Here is a 19,863-nt window from a genome sequence, read left to right on the forward strand (position 1 = left end):
CTGCCTTCCAGAACATTTTGGGTACAGATGCCTCTGTTCACCCCATCCTAAGGTAATTCTTGAGCTTTCCAGGTGGGCATCACTCTCTGTGACCAGACCTTGTCCTGATGATGAAATTCCCTTATTATATGGACAGGTAACAGTAGGAAAGAGAGCAGAAGATCAATCCCTGGCACCTCACTCTATTCTGGCTGTGTTAGTACTGTAGTGAGGTGCAGAAGTGGTGGAAAGATCAGAGGAGACATGGAATTTCAGGCCAGGGAATCTTGCTTGGTGTGGGATTAGGCCCTGGAGTGGGCAGTGCTGGTGACAGGAGCTGCTGCTGGCACAGAACTGGGGGCACTGGTGGATCCACCTGGCGGCTGAGCTGACCTTCAGTGGGACCTTGAGAGGCTGGAGAGTTGAGTGGAGAGAAAGCTGATGCGGTTCAACAAGGGGAATGCAGGTCCTGCACCGGGGCAGGAACAACCCCCAGTGCCAGCACAGGCTGGGGGGACCTGGAGCAGCTCTGTGGGGAAGGACCTGGGGGTGCTGGTGGGAGACAAGGTGGCCATGAGCTGACAGAGTGTCCTTGTGGCCAAGAGGGCCAGTGGGATCCTGGGGACATCAGGAAGAGTGTGGCCAGCAGTCAGGGAGGGATCCTGCCCCTCTGCCCTGCCCAGGTGAGGCACATCTGGAGTGCCGTGTCCAGCTCTGGGCTCTGCAGTTCATGAAGGGCAAGGAGCTACTGGAGAGCGTCCAGCAGAGGCCACAGAGATGATTTGGGGTCTGGGGCATCTCCATGATAAGGAGAGGCTGCGGGAGCTGGGCCTGGTCAGGCTGGAGAAGGGAAGGCTGAGAGGGGATCCCATCAACCCGCACAAATCTCTCCAGGGGGTGTCAGAGGAGGGTGCCAGGCCCTGCTCAGTGGTGCCCAGTGACGGGAAGAGGAGCAATGGCCATACAACACAACAAGTTCCACCCCAACATGAGGAAGACCTTTCCATGGAGGGTGGCAGAGCCCTGCAACAGCGGCCCAGGGAGAGTCCCCCTCTCTAAGACATCCCAAACCCAACTGGATGTGTTCCTGTGCCACCTGCCCCAGGTGCCCCTGACTGGGCAGGAGGATTGGACTGGATGATCTTCAGAGGCCCCTTCCAGCCCCAGCTATTCTGGGATTCTGGGAATATTTATTGTGCCAGCTTGTGGCCAGCACTGGGCTGTGTATAACGCAGAGCTGGTGGTTTTGTCTGATACTGCCCTGCCTCGTGCAGGGTGGGAATTCCAGGGGATTTTCACCTGCTAGGAGCAGCAGCATTAATCCTTGCCTGAGCAGGGACTGAAACAATTTCCTCAGGTGGTTTCAGTGTGCTCTTGCAAATTGTCTTGGCTCCTAAGCATTTCAGGCTGAGGACACTGGGAATTCTTTATAAAGCCCCCTCAGCAGGGCTGTGCATCACAGCACCTCTGTGTAAGGCAGGGGCTCATTTTCCAGTTTGCAGGGGGGTCAGAGGGAACATCAGCACATCCTGGGGTCATCTCTGCATCCTCAGGGTTGGTAGTTCCTGCTGTCAGCATCCTGTAATTACTGTTTGGGAGCTGAATTATTTAGTGTTCTGTGTTTCACAGCTGCTGAAGGGATGAATTTTATTTACTGCCTCAGGAGCTGGTTATTCCATGTGTGAGTAGGTGGATATCCACGGAGAGAGCCCTTCACTCGCTGCCCTTGCACTCCTCAGATTTGTTTCTCCTATCCAAGGAACAGATTCTCTTTCTCGAGGAAGGGACAGCCATGTAAACTGTGTTTGAAGAATGCAAAAAGGGTTGGATTTTTTTATTATCTAATCTCATGGGGAGAGAAAACGTTTTTATTGTAAGATGCCACACTGCCTTGTCCCCTCTCACAATTCCACCTCTCCTGGGCCATTCGGAACAACAGGTTCTTCACAAGTCTGAGAACAATGAAAGAAGTCTGTGGGATTTTAGTCTTTCACTGATTTGAAGTCTCTCACAGTCACATTAGTTTAAGTAGACACCCCAGAAAAGTGAAAAGAACCTCTGTGTTTAACTCTGTAAAGTCACACTGCTCTTGATAAAGCGTGGGTTTTAATTCTGAATCTGTTTTATTTCCTACAAGGCCTTAAAGTTATTTTTCTGTAGCTATAAGGACATGGCTGACCTAGAATAGACTACATTTTTAATCTCATTAGGAAAAAAAGTTTCAATATTTATGGTCTTGAATTAATTGGGTGATTAGTTTAGTTTTGAGCATCACTTAGGTGGCTCTACACTGACTTTACAAAGGAAAGATGATCCTGAGGTCCCATCACTACCTGCAGTGTGAGGTCTCAGAAAGGTTTAGCAAAAAATGTTAATTTTATTATACAGTTAAAAGTCACTACAACTGCGAAAATTACACCAAACTTATTTAGATCTTGTTTGCTTTTAGTTTGAAACTTTTTTTTTTAAATGCAGCCTTAGTGTAGCACTGTTTTGGTGAGTCTTGGTTTTGTTTTGGTTGGTTTTTTGTGGTTTGGATTTTGTCCCCATGGACAAAACCCCTTTCTTAAAACAAGATAAGGAGAAGCTATTTGTAGTAAGTTTATTTTTGTTGTTAATCTCATTATGTGTATTCAGTAGGCTGACTTCTACCTTTTAATTTGTTTTAGAAAAGAGCAGGGCAGATCTTATTTTTTTTTAGTTTTTCAAAACACAGCCATGCCTGTTAAAATTAATTGGAGTTGAAGGTCAGTGTGTCAGTGCTGCTGCAGTTGTTATGACACGTTTTTAGGAGCTGAATCTCAGCAGCATTTAGAATCACAATCAGCAATATTCAATTAGAGGAGCTGAGGGAGGATGCTGGTTAAACTTCTGCTTGTCCTGTTGCTCTTGCACTGATTTAAAAGAAAAAGTCACCCTAGAAAGGGCAATATTGCAGGGTCAGGAGTGGGACTGGATCCTCATGGGTCCCTGGCAACCCAGGATTCTGGGTTGGGTCCAGACAGAAATTCTCTAACTTGCCAAAATAAACGACCAAATGACCCTTTCATTAGATTCAGATTCACTTGATGGGTTTTTTTAACTTTAAATCAGAGTACGTACGGAATAAAATCTGTTGGGCGGGCTGAGAATGCAGCATTTCAGAGCCAGTGAATCGGGGAGGTCTGACCATTCCCTGTGCCTGGTTCCCTTGTCATGCCAGTGCCATCTGGAATTTTGGATGGGAGGGGGAAGAGCTGCTCTGTGCTGTAGCAACCCAAGGCTTTCACTGGATGTGGGCATCAACCTTCCCTTCCTGCTGCTGGCCCAAACACAGGGGGTCCTTGGCCCTCTGATGTTGAAAGGGCAACATCAAAGACGAATCCCTCAGCTGGAGCTTGGGGAATGCTGTTCTGCTGTCTCTCCTAGTGCAGGAAATCAGATTTTGAAGAATCTACTTGGGCTCTGGTCCTTTGGCTTGGAACTAAATTCCTACCACTTGTTTATGCACAGAAAGAAGGTCAGCAGATCATGAGGGGGCTGGGAGATTGAATTGGAATTCCTCTGATCTCTGAAACCACCCTGCTTCTTTCCTTGTCCAGAAAATCCTTCCTTTCTCCTCTGGTAAGGACATCAAGGAACAAATTAGAAAATCTGAGTTGAGCTGATAATACATGAAAGGTGTTAAAGAATCTTAGTTAATCGAAATAATGTGTTTAAGTCTGTTATTACTGAAAGTTAGTCTGGTGATCCTTTATAGGTTTCTGAGCTGGAATGGCAACTGAAAATGAATAATTTTATATTACAGAGTGTTTTCATGTGGCAGGGAATGGCACAATTCTGCAAGAGCTGTACCAATTCTAGACTTGTTATTTATTTAACATTTGTTTAAAAATTAGGTTTGTATCAGGAATTAAAAGGATTACATTAAAAGTAGAGATGACTGGGTGAACTGTTGTGCCAGTTATGGGAAATCTAAAAATAGCTTTGGGTATAATAAGCAACTTCATTATATGAATGCAAAATATTTTCCTATCATTAAAAAATTAAAGAATGTTCCAAATGTTATTTTAGCTCCTAGGGAAAAAAACCCCTCAAAATCTTAATTTTTTTAGAGTTATTGCTTTGTTTTTAAATGAACTGTTACCTGCAAACTATTTTCAGAGCATTTCACTGATGTCAGAGAAAATACTCTTTAAAAAGCTCATCCACCTTGAAGGGAAATAGCCATTGAGTTATTTTCTGTCTCTTCCCTCAGCACTTACGTTAATTTATTAATTGTCAGAAACAACTACAAAGCCGTGCTGCACTGCTCCTGCTAATTTTGATTTCCTCAGAAAGTGCATTGTTGATTTCACTTGGAAAAAGCCAAGCTGTGCTTGCTGGAAATAGCAATGAGATGCAGAGATGAGAGGGATTGTCATGGGAACGTTTTATCATCCATGGGAAGTGGCTCATGATCCTGCTGTAGCTTCCTTGGGTGGACTGGGAGAATTTGTTCTTTCCCAGAACCAGGAGAGCAAAGCCGTGTCTGACCAGGGGGTTTCAGGGATAACAAGGCCACACACAAAAATAAGTGGTAACTTTTCTTTGTGCCCAAGCACAGACACGCTGAAATCTGCTTTTTGTTCTTATTTTCTGCATCTGACATTTCACGGGGCTCCTCAGGGGCAGCCTTTTAGCAAAGGGCTACCACCGAGTGGTAGCAGGAGTGATTTTGGTGTCATCCAAACTCATTCCCTACCTTGAGTGTTTCCTCACAGCCAGGTCCCCACCGCTCCAGGGCAGAGCCTGACTTCCAGTTTTAGGAACTTATTAAAGGTTTGTACAAAAGGAAAAGAAACTTTGCTTCTTGTTCCTTCCTCAGCCTGGTTATAAATGCAGCCAGTGCCCTTTGGGGGCAAGAGAGTGCCAGGATGTTCCTGCCTTTAAAACTGCAGCATAGGAAAAGCCAAATGAATAAAGAGAAGTTCTTTGGCCCTGGAATTCCTCCTAATTCCCAGTTTTACTGAGCTTTAGTCACATACCTGCTTGTTCCGTGTGCTTTGCCTCATCCAAGCTCAGTTACTGCAGCATTAAATATTGTCCGTGTGCTTATGAATGTATAAAATAATGGGAGAAATTGAATTATGACAGTGATCCATGGATGCATTTCGGAAATCATACACAAGCACAAGGAACCATCAATCTAGTCCTTCAACAGTTTTTAAATTTATTGAGCCTGTGTACTGAAAATGTGCAATGAACTCATGTATTTTAAATCACCATGTTTGAGCTGGCACAGCTGGGCTTGTTTTGTTGGTGGCGTGGTCAAATGACCTCAGAAAATACATATTTTGAAGTATATTCCCTCTTGCTGAAATCAAGGCTGTTACTTGAAGGATAGGTGGGAGAATGCACTCAAAGGCATTGGTTATAAATCAAACCAATCCTTTCTCTGCAAAGCCTTGATTTATGCACGTCAAATTAACTTTTCCAAACTTGCTGCAATTTATCTCAAACATGGGACTTCTCAAAAAAAAGGGAAATGAAATGTATTTGTGCTGTGTGCTCAAGGTAAAATTTTTGAGTCAGTATTAATCAGGAGCAATGTGTTCCAGGACGAAGGGAACGTAATTCAGCAGATTCCTTTGGAGCAGCAGTTGTTCTCCTGACTGACAGAGGGACCAGAAAAAATGGTAAGAAAACTTCTTCTTTTAACTGGAAAGTGTGTCTTCAATTCTCTCCCCCTCTCTCTTTTTTTCCTCTTATTTTTAATCCACTACATTAATAATCCAAAAATGCATATTGGGAGTTTTGATGGTGGAGTGTTGAGCAGATAAAATAGGTCAAGATTAAACTGTTTAACTGGAATTGTGTAATAGCAAAGAAAGTGCGATGGTTTATCACCTCCAGAGGTATAACTAATGTGTCATTTCTGCTGTTCTGCATGTACAAAAAATAGTTCTGGGCTCTGGGATAGATTTATTATTCTTCATTGATTGCCTCATTCTGTTGCAGGACATTTCTGGCAGTAAAGCAGCAGAACTGTCACATCCATCATGATGTGTCAGAGATGTGTCAGGGCTGGGGCTCTTTTTTGAACTTTACTGCTCCTGAAAAATGTAGCTGAGCATTACAGGCAGAAGTCTGACATTTCCAAGATGAAAATCAATCTTTTTTTATGTGGTGATTCTCAAAGCAGACTTGAGCTTTGATTGCACAAGGAGTTGGGGGATACAACAGGCACACCAAATAATTTGGGTAACAGATCTGGCAGGTGTTCTGTAATGAATATAAATTGGAGAAATGATCATAGAAGAGACACTCAAGTCAAGATGGCACAGCAAACATTGATCTGCTGCTGTCACAGCTGGGAACATGAAGGTTTTTCTTTTTTGGTTCGTGTATTTTCTTGTATTTCTCTTCAAAGCTGAGGACTAACCAGGTGAATACAGCCTGCTGTGAATTCATATTCCGTATTGTACCATATTCAGAGGTGAAAAAAAAGAAGAACTGTTAAAATTAATTGCTAAAAGCATGAGAAGCAACGAGAGGTTCTAATGTACAGGAAGGGAGGGCAGATTAAACACTTTGAGCTTTAAAATGAATGCTAAAAGAAATGTTCAAGCAATCTATATAATTGTAAATACCTTGAGAAAAGGAAAGTCATTGTGTCACAGGTCCAGGGGCTCAGCACCTGGGCATGAGGGTGTTATTAGAGACAAGAAAGGACAGTTTTAAGCTGGTGGCTGTGTCTAGAAGCAGCAGAAGTCTGAGGAGAAGGGCAGCACGGAGCCACAAACAGCCAGACAAGCAGAAATTTTTAGATGCTGGGAGTGTGATGATAAAATATTTTGATGTTGGGTTGTTTCCCAGGGAAAATGTTTGGAAATAATGAGCAGAGTGGTCTTGTTTCCTCATATTATTTTTATTCAGGGAAGTAGCCAAATAAATAAGATGATGATGTGATACTCAGTTGTCCCCTTCCAAGAGGAAGGAGCATGGAAATTCCATATAGTAGCTACTTTGAAAGATCAGCTCAAGATAATCAGTGGCTATTTAAATCAGGAGGTTTTAGCTTGGTTGATTCTCAATTTAGCCACTCAAATGCGCACTGATTTTCCCCACAAATAATTCCCTGTCAGAGACAAAACACTGGCTCAGTTTTGTTAAGGAGTTTAGCAAGGCATGAAATGCATAATTAGGGGAGGAACAGTTTCATCCCTCTGAGGTTCTAAGAATCATTTAAATTAGGACAAACAGCAAAAGTCCCTCGAGCACACGAGGAGTCTGAAGTTTAAACAAGATGACAGCTAAGATGGATCGATAATTTCTCATCCCCACAGTTACTAATAATAAGGTGAAGAAAGAAATATTGGCTATTTCCAAGCTAAAGGCACTGAGAGAAGCAAATCCACTCCACTCCAGAGTGGACTTCATTAACACAGATTGCCTTCAGCCCATTAAGCTTCAGCACTGGGCTGTTTTAAGCAAGAGTTGGTTTCTAAAACTCTGGAAGCCAAGGAATTAAACCCCACCTGAGTTTTTAAAAGCATGTTTTCTGAGCCTTAATAAAATGACACTTTGTCTTACTTCTGTATCTCCAGTCATGCAGGAAATTAGAGGACTGGCTTCTTCCTGCAGACTTTGGGTTTCAGGCTTCAGGCTCAATTTGGCAGCTTATATTCCTCAAATTGGCTTGTAAATGAGATATTTGTTTCTAAAGTACGACTGATATCAACCTGCTTACAAATACTTACAACGTGGACTCATCTCTCATTTGATTCTGTAATTATATGATTGTTTTTCTTGTCAAGAGAGCTCAGAAACTTAATATTGATTTATGTTCCTGAGTTTCTGAAACTGCAGTGTGTCATTGTTGAGCATAATTTAGAGTGGCCTTTTTTCTCCCCTCTAATCTTGTACGTGCCAAGCTTGAGCTCCTTTGGGGCTGGAATGATCTCAAAAATCATTTAACCCTTGTGTGGGTGCAGTGGCATGGATGGAGATGATGTCATTGAGGTGTCTGGTTTCTTTCTGGTTATCTGTTTGATATGAAATGATCTTTTCAGCCAAGGCCCTGAATACCCTCAGCATGAGAATTATTAACATTCCTATCTCTTGGGTGTCCTGGGAGGCTTTATCTGCTCCTGACACCGCAGGAGGTGGACATGGATGCTCTGCTTGTCTGTGTCCCAAATGCACTGGAGGTGCTGCAAAGTGCTGTGCTGACACCCCAAAGACAGCCAGACCCTGAAGGGATATGGCTATGCCTTCTCAGTAAAGTGAGCTCCTCAGTGATGCCCAAAATGTTTAAAATTAAAATAAAACAAGGCCAGGTTTTGATGGAATTAAACCTCAAATGATCAGTCTTTCTTGGTGAACAAGACAAAAAAAGGTAAAAAATCAAGGGATTGCCTTCCAACCCAATGCAGTGTGGAACTCTATAATTCTATGATCAGTAGATTCTGTGTTGTAATAATACATTAAGGGGCAACTACATTTAAGGAACACAGTGGTATTCTTGCTTTCTGTCAGGTTTTTTCACTTGTATTTGCACTCCAGACTATCTGTAGAGGCCCAGGCAAACTGCAGTCTGTGCCCTAAAGTCTCTGTGGAAACCACTGCATCACAGTCCCCCAGATCAAAGGAGGCTGCATTGAGCTGATGTATTTACCATGCAGAGAAAGAAATGCACAAACCTGGTCCATATTTTCAATTCATTTTCATAGCAAAACTAAAATAATGATGTCGAGAATTGATTTCAGCTTTTGCATTAATAAATTGATGGGAATGTTCTGAGCATTAAATTCTCCTGGAATTTCTTTTGAAGCATGATGTGTTATTTGAGAGACAGTTTGTGGGATGTGGAAATGAATTTTTGACACATGTTGACGTTGTGATCAGAGCTCTCAGTTTCCCAGGATGACATGAAAACGAGGAACTGATCCAGCAGTGGCTGGATCAGGTGGGCTGTCTGTCATGGATACTTCTGTGTGTGTGCTGATCCTGTGCTTCCAGTCCCTGACCTGGGATCAGACAAGGAAGTGTGGGATGTAGGCAGAAGTTTGGGCTATTTGGTTTCATTTGCATTGGGAAAGTTTTTTGTTAACTCAGTGTTAACCATTCCAATTTACTCAGCTGAATATGAAGTGTCGAGGTTTCAGGACTGCCGTGCTCACCCCACGTTTCTTTAACTAGGAGAGGATAATTCCTGTAAGCTGGAAGGCTTGAGTAGCTCGAACAACAAACTTTCTTCTGAGGGCTGGTTGCCAGTGGTGGATGGAGGGCAGTGGTGGGTTGCAGTTTTAAGAGGATCATCAGAAGCATGGGGTGAGGAGGAGTCCAGCAGAGAGAGGTGGTGAGGTGGGCAAAGCTTGTGGAGTGCTCCCAACTGCCTTGTCCAAGGGACAGCCTTGGGAACTGTTCATTTATTTGCTGTTTGATGAGTGGAGCAGCATTTCTGTGCCTTTGCAGACTGACTAGTGTCAGAGGGGGTTGTTTATTGTTAAGTTTGGTCCTTGTGGAGGGAGCCAGGCACAGGCTCAAACTGGAGCATTGGTCAGAGGGGCACGGGCCTGAGGGGAAGTGTTCTGGCTGAGCTGCTTTGGTGAGATAAAACAGGCCTCCTGCTGGAATGCTATCCATGTGCAATTGTTCTTTCCTAGTTGCTCACAGCTCAGAAGTGCAGGATATATACCAGCAGTGATACCTGTTCAATTTTTCTCTCCAAAACCCCTTCCCAGATGTGCCTTTAATGACTCTTTAATTCCGAACTGTTTCCATTTCTGATAAAATTGCATTAATTACTCATATTCCTGTATTCGCTTTGCTGTGAAACAGAATAAACTGTCTTTGTGTTATTGCACAGCATTCTGGGACAAACTGAAATCCAGGATCTGTGGTGTTTGTGTCATCACAAGAGGTCTTTGAAGCACAGGCTGAAGCAGCAGAGGTGTTCTGCACTCACTGTGGGTCATTTGTGCCTTGAGGATTGCGAAGAGAGGGTGTTTTCCCAGCCTGTACTGACAGATTTGCTGGCAGATATGTGTAGGGTAGGTCAGGTGTCTATTTAGTGATGCTGTCACCCCTTAAGTTCATTTAGGAAAGAGTGTGGGCCAGCAGGGGCCCTTGCTACCTATTGTAAACAAGGTGGAGTGTTAAGTTTCCCTTCACCTGCCCAGAAGAGCCTTTCTGCAACACTACCATCTGAATCCCCTCCTATCTGTGTCCATGGAATGGTTTTGGAGCTGATTACACTTCCAAAGCATACTGTCACAGGTGTGGAGGAAGGGAAGGGGTTCTGTTTCCCCCAGCGATGCTTTCGGACAGAAGGGGTGGATGGGGAGAACAACCCAAAGTTTCCACGGTGTCATTTGCCTGCTCTTGGAGACAATTTGAGTTGGACAGTAGATTATGGATCTAGAAGGCCAATGGGCCCTGGGCTGTGCCAGCCATGGGGTGGCCACAGGCCCAGGGCAGGGCCCGTCCCCTGTGCTGGCCCTGCTGAGGGACCTCAGGGCTGTGTCCAGTTCTGGGCCCTCCTGGCCAGAGAGCCCCAGAGGGGCTGGAGCGTGTCCAGGGCAGGGAACAGAGCTGGGAAGGGGCTGGAGCCCCAGGAGCGGCTGAGGGAGCTGGGAAAGGGGCTGAGCCTGGAGCAAAGGAGGCTCAGGGGGGACCTTGTGGCTCTGCACAAGTCCCTGACAGGAGGGGGCAGCCGGGGGGGTCGGGCTCTGCTGCCAGGGAACAGGGACAGGACAAGGGGAAAAGGCCTCAGGCTGGGCCAGGGGAGGCTCAGCTTGGACAGCAGCAGGAATTTCTGCATGGAAAGGGTGCTCAGGCCTTGGCAGGGGCTGCCCAGGGAGCTTTGGAGTGCCCATGCCTGGAGGTGTCCAAGGAAGGGCTGGACGTGGCACTCAGTGCTCTGGGCTGGGGACAAGGTGGCCATCGGGCACAGCTTGGACTCCATGGGCCAGAGGAATTTTCCAGCCTCGGGCATTTTTGATGCTAACAGCAGGACTTCTGTGGTAATGAGGAGTTTGGTTTTCACAGCTGAAAACAAATAGTGTGTTTTTAAAAAAGCCAAAAATAGTTCCAGATGGGGGATCAATAGCAAAATCCTGAAACGTTTTTCTTGTTCCTTTAACGTAAGGAGGCACCCCCCTTTTGGGTTATTGGCACCTTTACATCTAAATAACTTCTGAATTTTACTTGAGTTTTCTTTCAAGAGCCAGTTGGATGAGGCCCTGAGCAACCTGTTCTAGGGAGTGACATCCCTGCCCATGGCAGGGGGGCGGAAGAGGAGATTTTTAAGGTTCCTCCCAAACCATTCCAGGATTCTGTGATTCTAATTTAGTGTTCCATCTTGCCAGAGAGTAAGATGGTGATTTAGAGGTAAATATTGGCAAGCATTCCATATGCTACAGCGTAATAATTTATGCCTGAAACAAGCTTGTGGATAAAGGTCTCCCTTTTGAAGTTAGAGCTCTTTCTCTCTGTGAAATTGGGGGAGAGTTTTTGTATATCCCCAGTTGGAGGAACAGGTTGTGCAATTTGCTTGGGTTTGGGGGGCACTTCTGCATAGACAGTTCTGCCCACACAGTTACAGACTGGTGCCATGGAGTAGCAGGCACACTTTTCCATCTCTTTTTTTAACACAACAGGTTTGTGTTACCAAACCTATTGGAAAAAAAAAAAAAAGTCTCATCCCTAATGAATGTTTCTGATTCCTTCAAGGTTACAAGGACATGGTTTCAAAGTATGAATTAGTCTGCTGAGAGATATCTTAAAATTGGGTGCAGACTTTGTGTGTTATGAAATTCAAAAAAACTCTTCAATTTGGCTAAATTTATTTATTAAATATATATGTATATATAACAACATGCATATTATTAAGTATATTTGCCTAATATGTCTTGCATAGAGAGTTTGAATATTCACTGACTGTATACACTCTCAGACTCCCTACCATGGTATCTTAGAGAAGATGAACTTAAAACTCAATTTAGTCCCAATTTTTATAAAGGATAAAAAGAAAATCAACTTTTTCTATGCCTGATGTGAAATTTTCTGCAGTGCCTCAGCTTGGGGTTTACTGATTTCCATGTTGGTGATGTCAGGACTGGAGAGAGGCACCTCATCCCCAACATTTCTGTAGCATTGTGACACCAGGGAAGGTGCAAATCAGATATTAGCGGAAAAACCTCACTGGAAGGGAGTGGTCAGGCACTGGAATAAATTGCTCAGGCATTGGAATGAGTTGCCCAGGAAGGTGGTGGAGTCACCATCTCTGGAAGTGTTCAAAAGTTGTCTGGATGTGGCCCTTGGGACGTGGTTTAGGGGTGATGCTGGTGGTGCTGGGGGACAGCTGATGATCTTGGAGGTCTCTCCCAGCCTGGATGACTCTGTAACTCTGGAAGCTGTGACATGAACTTGTCAGGTTTAATTTGGGTTAATTTCTTCAGCTCCCAGGAGATCTGCTTGTGTGGCTGGGTGACTCTGCTGGTGCTAGACAGATTTCCACATCCTGAGAAGGAAAAGTTATAAATAGCAGTGTAAATCCTGAGCAGCTACTGGATCTGTACAGCTCCCAGATGATCCCAGTGATCAGGCCACTGGAAATATTTGGTGAGAATGCTTTTCCTTCAGTTTGTGGGGCGGCCAACTGATTGTGCCAAGCAAAGCAATGTTTTTAGGAGTGTGATTTCTCAAGGGCTCTAATTGCTGTGTGCTGAGCAAGAGGGATATTGGATGTAATGCTAAAACTGCTTATTTATAAATTAATGTTATCTATCCAGAATTAGTGTTGAAGAGGGCCCATTGCCAATCCAGCCAGTGCTAATATATTCCTTGAGAAGTCGTTACTCATACTTTATTTTTCATTAAGTCGCTAATTTTTGTGGGTTTGTTTTTGTTTTTGTTTTTGTTTTTTTTTTCCATGTGTACCGGTTTGGCCAAATTTAGAAATATATCCTCTGAGAGAAGGCAGGAACCACCCCTCCCCTACCAGGTTCGGGAAAAATAAATTTTCCTCGAAGGAAAGTGAAAGAGATAAAAACTATTTATTTAACAAATACGCGGGAAAAGGAAAATAATGCTAAATAATAAAATCTTCTGCTGTGGAGGAAAAACCTGGGAAAGTGTTAGAGTCCTCCCTTTGGTCTCCTCAGAGCTGGGGCTTGGCCCAGGGCCAGGCCCCCTGTGCTTGGTGGAAAGTTCTCCCGATGTGCTCTGATGTTAAAGCAGTCCAGTAGAAAAGGGAGAAAATCCGAAATTCCAGGGAAGGAAAAGAAGTTCAACTCTCAATCTTTCTCTGGAGAAAAAAGAAACTGAACAACTGGCCAGAAACTGACCTGGGAGCAGCAAGCCAGGTGCCTTCTCCCTTCCCTGCCGCAGCTGAAAACAAAGTTGCTATCTCTGTGTGACCTTCACAAGCTGCAAACTGCTTTGAGAAAGTTTTGCTCAGTTTTTCCTTCCCCCTCTCAGGCTCAGTTCAGAGGCATAGAAAGGCACAAAAATTGATTTCTGGGCATAGGGCAGCGATACGGGATACACATCATAAAGTCACCCCAAGACACCATGTGACAAATTTTCTTCGTATTTCAGGTTCAGCTTCACCCGAGTTTAACCAATGACCCAATGCTTCACGTGTTAAACATTGGAATGGGTTGCCCAGGGCAGTCCTGGAGTCACCACCCTGGAATTGTTCAAAAAATGAGTGGATGTGGCTCCTTGTGGTATGGTTTAGTGGCCGTGGTGGGATTTGGTGGAAGGCTGGACTGGATGATCTTGGAGGTCTTTTCCAGCCTTATTGGTCCAATGATTGCACGACTTTGGTAGCACTTTAGGTGGTTTTACAGCTGCCATGTTCTCTGTTTGAATTTCTTTCCTTCCCTTGCACTGCAGACACAAAGCTGAGGCAAAGCCCAGCCTAAATGGATCACTCTCAGTCTTCTCCCTAACAAAAGAGTGAAGAGAGCACAGCAGAAAAAAGACCTTGCTGCACTCATATCTTTTGAAGCTGCTGCTTCTTTTCAAATGGAAATGTTTTCTATTTAAATACTTATTTTCATTGCTCACAGTAACTGCAGCTGTCCTGATGTGGGGGCATTCACAAGGATGAAGCATGAAAGTTCAAACTACTTTAAAGCACATTATCTACGTGTGCTGTGGAGGAAAAATATCCACCTTTAATCAAACACATTATCTTTTGTTGCAGGCAAGTAACTCTTCAGAAGAGATAGAGATTGGAAAGATTATTAAAAAAAACTTATTTAGCAGTAGTCTGTGGTCATGTTTAAAACCAGGCTGTGGTTAAGAACCCAGTAAATCTTGACTCTCACCCTGTTAAACCTGGCAGTGATTGGATTTACGCTTCCCAAGATCAAGAAAAAATTAATTCAGAGAGAAGTAATGGTGTACATCCATATATTATGTCACATATATTATATTATGTCCTGTATATTCTATTAGAAATGTGATAGCAGGGAGAAGAAGAGCAAGTATGTGGCGTTGGTGTATGAGCACAGACACTGAAGCAAGTAGGAAATAATGGAAATAATGAAAACAGACAAAATCCATCCTAAAAAAAAAAAAAAAAGCTGTGCTGGAAATTAGGTTACAAGCATTGCCTTGATTCATTGAGTTGCCTATGGTGAAACCATTCAACTCCAATATTTAAATACCTAAAATTGGACATAAAGGGAAGAAATACCGGATATCTAACCAGCAATTTTTTTTTTCCTCTAGATGAAACCAATGCAACTTAAGATCTTTTAACCCCAAGTTGTTTTCTGTCGAAACATATGGGTAGGGAACTTCAAATGCAAGCAACTTTTATCAGAGTGTGGGTAGAGAGTTCCTTGCCAATTGCCCTTAAACAGGCAGGGGTTTAATACACTATTAAGGGATGAAATGAAAGTGAGTGAGAACACCTGAAAAAACCACAGATGACTTCCAGAAAGAAGCAAAAATACGCCTGAGTGTCAACAATTTACTGCAGGCTTCCAAGAAGTGAAATGGAAATGTATGAGATAGACACACCTATAGCTCATGTGGGCCATTTTGGGGCAGAATCAGGGCACTAAAGGCAGGGAGCGCTTTCCTCCCACTGCACAGTTATTCTGAAGGAACCCTCTGGGCTGTGAACTCATAGAAAAGAAATAGTCAAGGAATGGAATATGTTCATTTTGTATGAGTTTTCCCAAATTATCTTGGTTAGAAAGTCAAGGATTGTGTGTGTCAGTCTATTTTTAAAGAGATAACTCCTTGCTTCCTTGAGGCAGGAGGCTCTGGGGTTTGGTGGAAAATGGAGCTCCTGTCCCTAAGGATGTTTTGTTTCAGTGTAGACATTGAAAAATCAGAGGTCAGCTTAGTAATATAAAATTATCAGGCTAATCAGTTAATTAGACAAGTGTGGTCCCCATCCCTGGAGCTGTCTAAGGAACGTGTGGACAGGGCACTCAGTGCTCTGGGCTGGGGACAAGGTGGGGACAAGGTTGGACTCCATGGGAGTCCTTTTTCAACCTAAATGATTCCATGATTCTCAATCCATTTGCTGTTCATTCTCCTTTCCCCACTTTTTGGGTTTTTTTGGGTGGTTTTTTGTTGGGATTTTTGGTTTTGTTTTGTGTTTGCTTGTTTATTTGTTTTGGGGGGTTTTTTGTGTTTTTGGGGTTGTTTTGGGGTTTTTTTTGGGGGGGGGTGATTTTCGAGAGGGGTGTTTAATGTACTTTATTTCTGGAATACTTATTTTTTAAAATCTGTGTACGCTTTCCTTTATCATCTCCTGGCATTTAACAAATTATGTGTGGTATAGGCACCAGTGTGAATCAACACTTAACTCACAAAACTTTAGCTGTCTTCGGGTATTTTGCTTATTAATGAGCTCTGTTTTGAAGGAGCTACAATGATTAGAGAAATCTCTGAGGATTCAAGGAAATGAAAGCAGCATACGAGCAGTCTTTTCTGATAAAGCTGGAAAGTGACTCAAAATGGTTTGAGCCAGAAATGTATAAAAATGACAGGATTTTCTGGGGCCTGACTATCTGGTGTTATTTGGTGTTACAGTTGGTGTGTACCTGTGTCATGTTATCAGCTTGGAGCATCTGTTTATTAATTTGAAATAGAAGTATTTTTCAGGACTTGTGATGTGTCATATTTTAAATCTAATAATACACTTTATGTACCCCTGGGTTTCTATTTCATCATCCCACTCAATTTCTATCTCTGATTGCCTCATCACTTCAGATGTGTGAAGTTTTTGGTCTTGCAGAGAGAGAACTTTTGTCCCTGAGCTATAATTTACTGATGGGTGAAAGGTCTGGAGAAGAACCCAGGAATTCTAACACTCCTCCCACCTTCAATTCTGTTATCAAGGCCTGTATTTTATTAAATCACACACTCACATGCTAAGTAAGTACAGACATGCAAAAATAACTGTGTGCTACAGGATGATGAGAGTGTTAAAGGAAAGATTTTAGCTGTAATTGTGTCCAAACCACTTTTTGATAATGAGTTCTTGGTTACCTGCTGAACTTTAAGAGCTGTGGTAAGGTACAATTTATCACAATCAAAAATCCCAAGATATTTTGAAGTACCTGAGGATTTTTCCTTTAAAATTACATTCTTGTTGTGGTCTGTCACAGGAGTTTTGAGCACCTGTCGTTAACAGGATGAGACCAAGGGAATATGAAAGGAAGGGGGAGAGGGGACATAAAATCAGAATATGTGATGAAAATAACTGCAACTAGGCAAAAAAGATAAAAGGCGAAATTGCTCATGATTACAGAAGAAAAATGGACTACAATTTAAATAAACTCTGGCCTGAGAAGTCCCTGACCTTCAAACTTTTGGAAGCCAGGAGCTCGTTTGGGTGAAACAAAAGGAATTTTCTCACAGGAATTTTTCATTGAAAGGATTCTCACCTGATTTTCTATGATCTCAGTCTGAGTCACACAAACAGTGGGAGAAAAGGAATGGAAAAATAAACTTAGGCCTTGATGTAGGAATTGCTCAGGGGGAGTTCTATATGCAAAACAAACTGGTAAATAAAGCAGGAGCTAAATAACAGAATAGATGGAGTAATAGAAAAAGTAATTTGTGTTATGAAACCAAGAGTAAATTAGGAGTGTTTGTTTAAATGACAAGTGTTGACATTAGATTGAGGGGAAAAACCTGAAACAAAATATTCCTTGAAGGAAACAATCAGTGTTGGGCTTAAGCACCTGTGAATTGTTTTGGCTTGTGCAGTTTCATGCCTTGGGAAATCTTTTCCTTTTCAGATAATCAGGAGCAGCCACGGCTGTAGGTGCCACAGTGCAAGAGCACCTCCTCCATGTAGGAACTCCAGGGAGACCCATTTGTAGTGCATTTCCCTGTAGAAGTTTCCAAAATTCCAATAAAAATCCCGGCCAAACTGCAGAACCAGTGCCATCATATTTTCTTCTTTTCTTCACTCTGCATTTACTGATCTGAGACAAAGCTTCTCCCTCTCTGATTTAAGTTGGAATTTGATCCTTTAGGGAAGACCTTGGCTGCACAGATCAGTGTCTGGGTTCGAGGGCTGCTCCACAGTGGAAAGTACAAGGAAAAGGGAGTTTAAAGGACCAGCAGGTTTCTGACCCCATGGTTGATCGTGAGGAGCAGTGGCACAGCAGCCAACACCTGAGGGCAGGTGAGCAGCTTTATCCAGCTCAGGTGACTTTTAACTGAGATCCTGGGATTTATTTTCACAGTTCCAGAAGGGAGGAATATTCAGGGCCTGATGGCAAATCTCAATCATCTGTTCATTCTTTTCCTTTTGGAAAGCATAACGTTTTCTTCTCTACCTGTCAGGTTCTGTATAATTAATGCTGTCTTCCTGTTCTCTCAGCTCCCACATCTCTTCCTTCTCATCTCTCCATGACATTTCCTTTGCAAGTTTGAAGGAACTGACTATTCCACTTAAAAGGCAAAAAAAGTTCAAATTTTCGTATCACAGCAGAAACATCAGCTGTGGCTTTGCTTGAAAACTGGTGCATCATTTCCTGAGAATGGTTTTAAACTTTTCCATTCCAGATCTCTCTGGGACCAAGGCCTGGTCTAGTGGAAGATGTCCTTGCCCATGGCAGGAGGGTTGGACTGGAGGGTCTTTAAGGTCCTTTCTATCCCAGAGCATTCTAGGATTCACACAGGTCCCCATTCCAGCCAGCCTTGTCCTCTCCTCAGAGGCCACTTGGCTGCCTTGGGAGGCACCACTGAAATCAGAGGTCTCTGTCAAGAAGTCTTTGGAAAGCAGTGGAGCACTTGGAAGTATTTTGAGTTGTCAAATACCAGCTCCAGACCTGTGGTGGGGCCAGTGCTGGATCCATAAAAGTGATGTGCTTCCAGTGCTGCTGAATTTGGCCATTGTGTGGAGGATCAGGGAAACTGCTGGACAGATTCCGGGCTTCCATACCCCAGCTGAGGTGATAGGAGCAGCTATCCCTGGTCGAAGGCTTCAGCAGGTGTGCAACCAACACATGGCAGCAGTGGAGTTTTGCAGGAAACCTCTTAAAGTCGGGGCTTGAATTGGTGTGCTTTTAGAGACAAGTGACAGACATCAAAATGAGATCAGTCCCAGTGATCCCATAGCAGAGCAGTGCTCCTCTGGTGCAGGAGCAGCAGCCAACTCCCTCCTGCTGCGAGGCTTACTGGGAATGTGTGATAAGAAGGGTTTCACGTGTATAAGCACCCTGAGTTTGAATCTCCCTCTTCCGGCAGGGGCTGTCTCCACCTGCTTGCTCACGTCACAAGAATTCTGGTGTGTTACAGGAAGAACTGTAGTTGCAATAATAGAAAGATTTTTGCCTACGGACAGAATAGGAAAGTCATTATTAAAATGGACTTGATTCTCCAGCCAGATCTCTGTTCTCTTCCTTTGCACACCGTGTTTGAGGCTCCAGGGGCCACATTTTCAGAGAATATAAATTCACATCATTCCCTTGGGGTTTTGATGACTTACAAAGATCAGCTGTTTTATGAACTTAACTGAGAATTTCTGGTCTTTTGAGGGTCATGTCACAGCCTTATCATTTCTTGCTGTCATGTTTTGTATGGGTTCTGTTTCTCAGGGAAGCTTATGTGGCACTTGGGGACGTGGTTTAGTCGTGGCCTCGGCAGTGCTGGGTTAACAGCTGGACTCAGTGATCTTGGAGTTTACCACCCTAAATAAATAACAATTCTGGGTGGAAGCACACCAGTTTAAACTCTCAGATTCTCACAGGCTGGCTATTTCAATGCGTGCTACAATTTATGCACAGGATTTGTCGATGTCTCAGGATTATTGGTAGATGGCATTCCTGGGTCACACATTGCAAAGATTTATGGCTGGCTGTGTGTAAATAATGGGAGGTTACTGGACATGGCATATATTTTCTTAAATACACACCAGTGTGATTTTTTTCAGCTTAATACACAGTTTCGTTTCTTTGCTCTTCCCAAAATTTGATGAATCTGATAGGTTGGTACCTTTAAACCATCCCAGCAGCTCAGACAGATTGCAGATGCTAAACCTTATGTTCACCTCATAAGAATATTACTGAAAATTATTGGCAACATCTGACTTGAATGTAGATATGTCTTGGTCTGTTTATATTCTGTAAAACTGAGTGGGATCTAGAAAAGCAAACTCTAGGAAATGTATAATCAGTAGTTTCTGAAGTCAAGAGCATTAGCATGGCCATCTACTTTTATGCTTGCTTCCTTCTTTTTTTTTAATCCTTTTTTCATAAGTTACTGCTGAGTGGGAAGGATTTCCAACCCCTTTCAGATATAGCCCAAAAAAATAATTTATTTGTTTCTCAACCCAAATATTTTCTGATTTGCCTTCCCTCGTCATGGTTTTTATCCATGCGCACTCAGAGACTGCTCATCCTTAGGGTATTGGTCTATATCCACTCAGTT

At 43.3% G+C, this 19,863-nt stretch overlaps 1 protein-coding gene across 14 annotated transcripts in view; it reads left to right on the top strand.

Annotated features, from left to right (window-relative positions):
- PCDH15 (protocadherin related 15) overlaps positions 1-19,863 on the top strand; it is a 633,986-nt gene that overhangs the window by 165,155 nt on the left and 448,968 nt on the right. For all 14 annotated transcript variants that reach the window (XM_039553538.1, XM_039553554.1, XM_039553537.1 and 11 more), the window contains exon 3: positions 5,559-5,636. The gene's annotated coding sequence lies outside the window, so the exon portion shown is untranslated. The remainder of the gene's footprint in view (positions 1-5,558; positions 5,637-19,863) is intronic.

The sequence above is a fragment of the Corvus cornix genome, chromosome 6 (genome assembly GCF_000738735.6).
Source record: "Corvus cornix cornix isolate S_Up_H32 chromosome 6, ASM73873v5, whole genome shotgun sequence".
In the NCBI taxonomy this organism is placed as follows: Eukaryota; Metazoa; Chordata; class Aves; order Passeriformes; family Corvidae; genus Corvus; species Corvus cornix.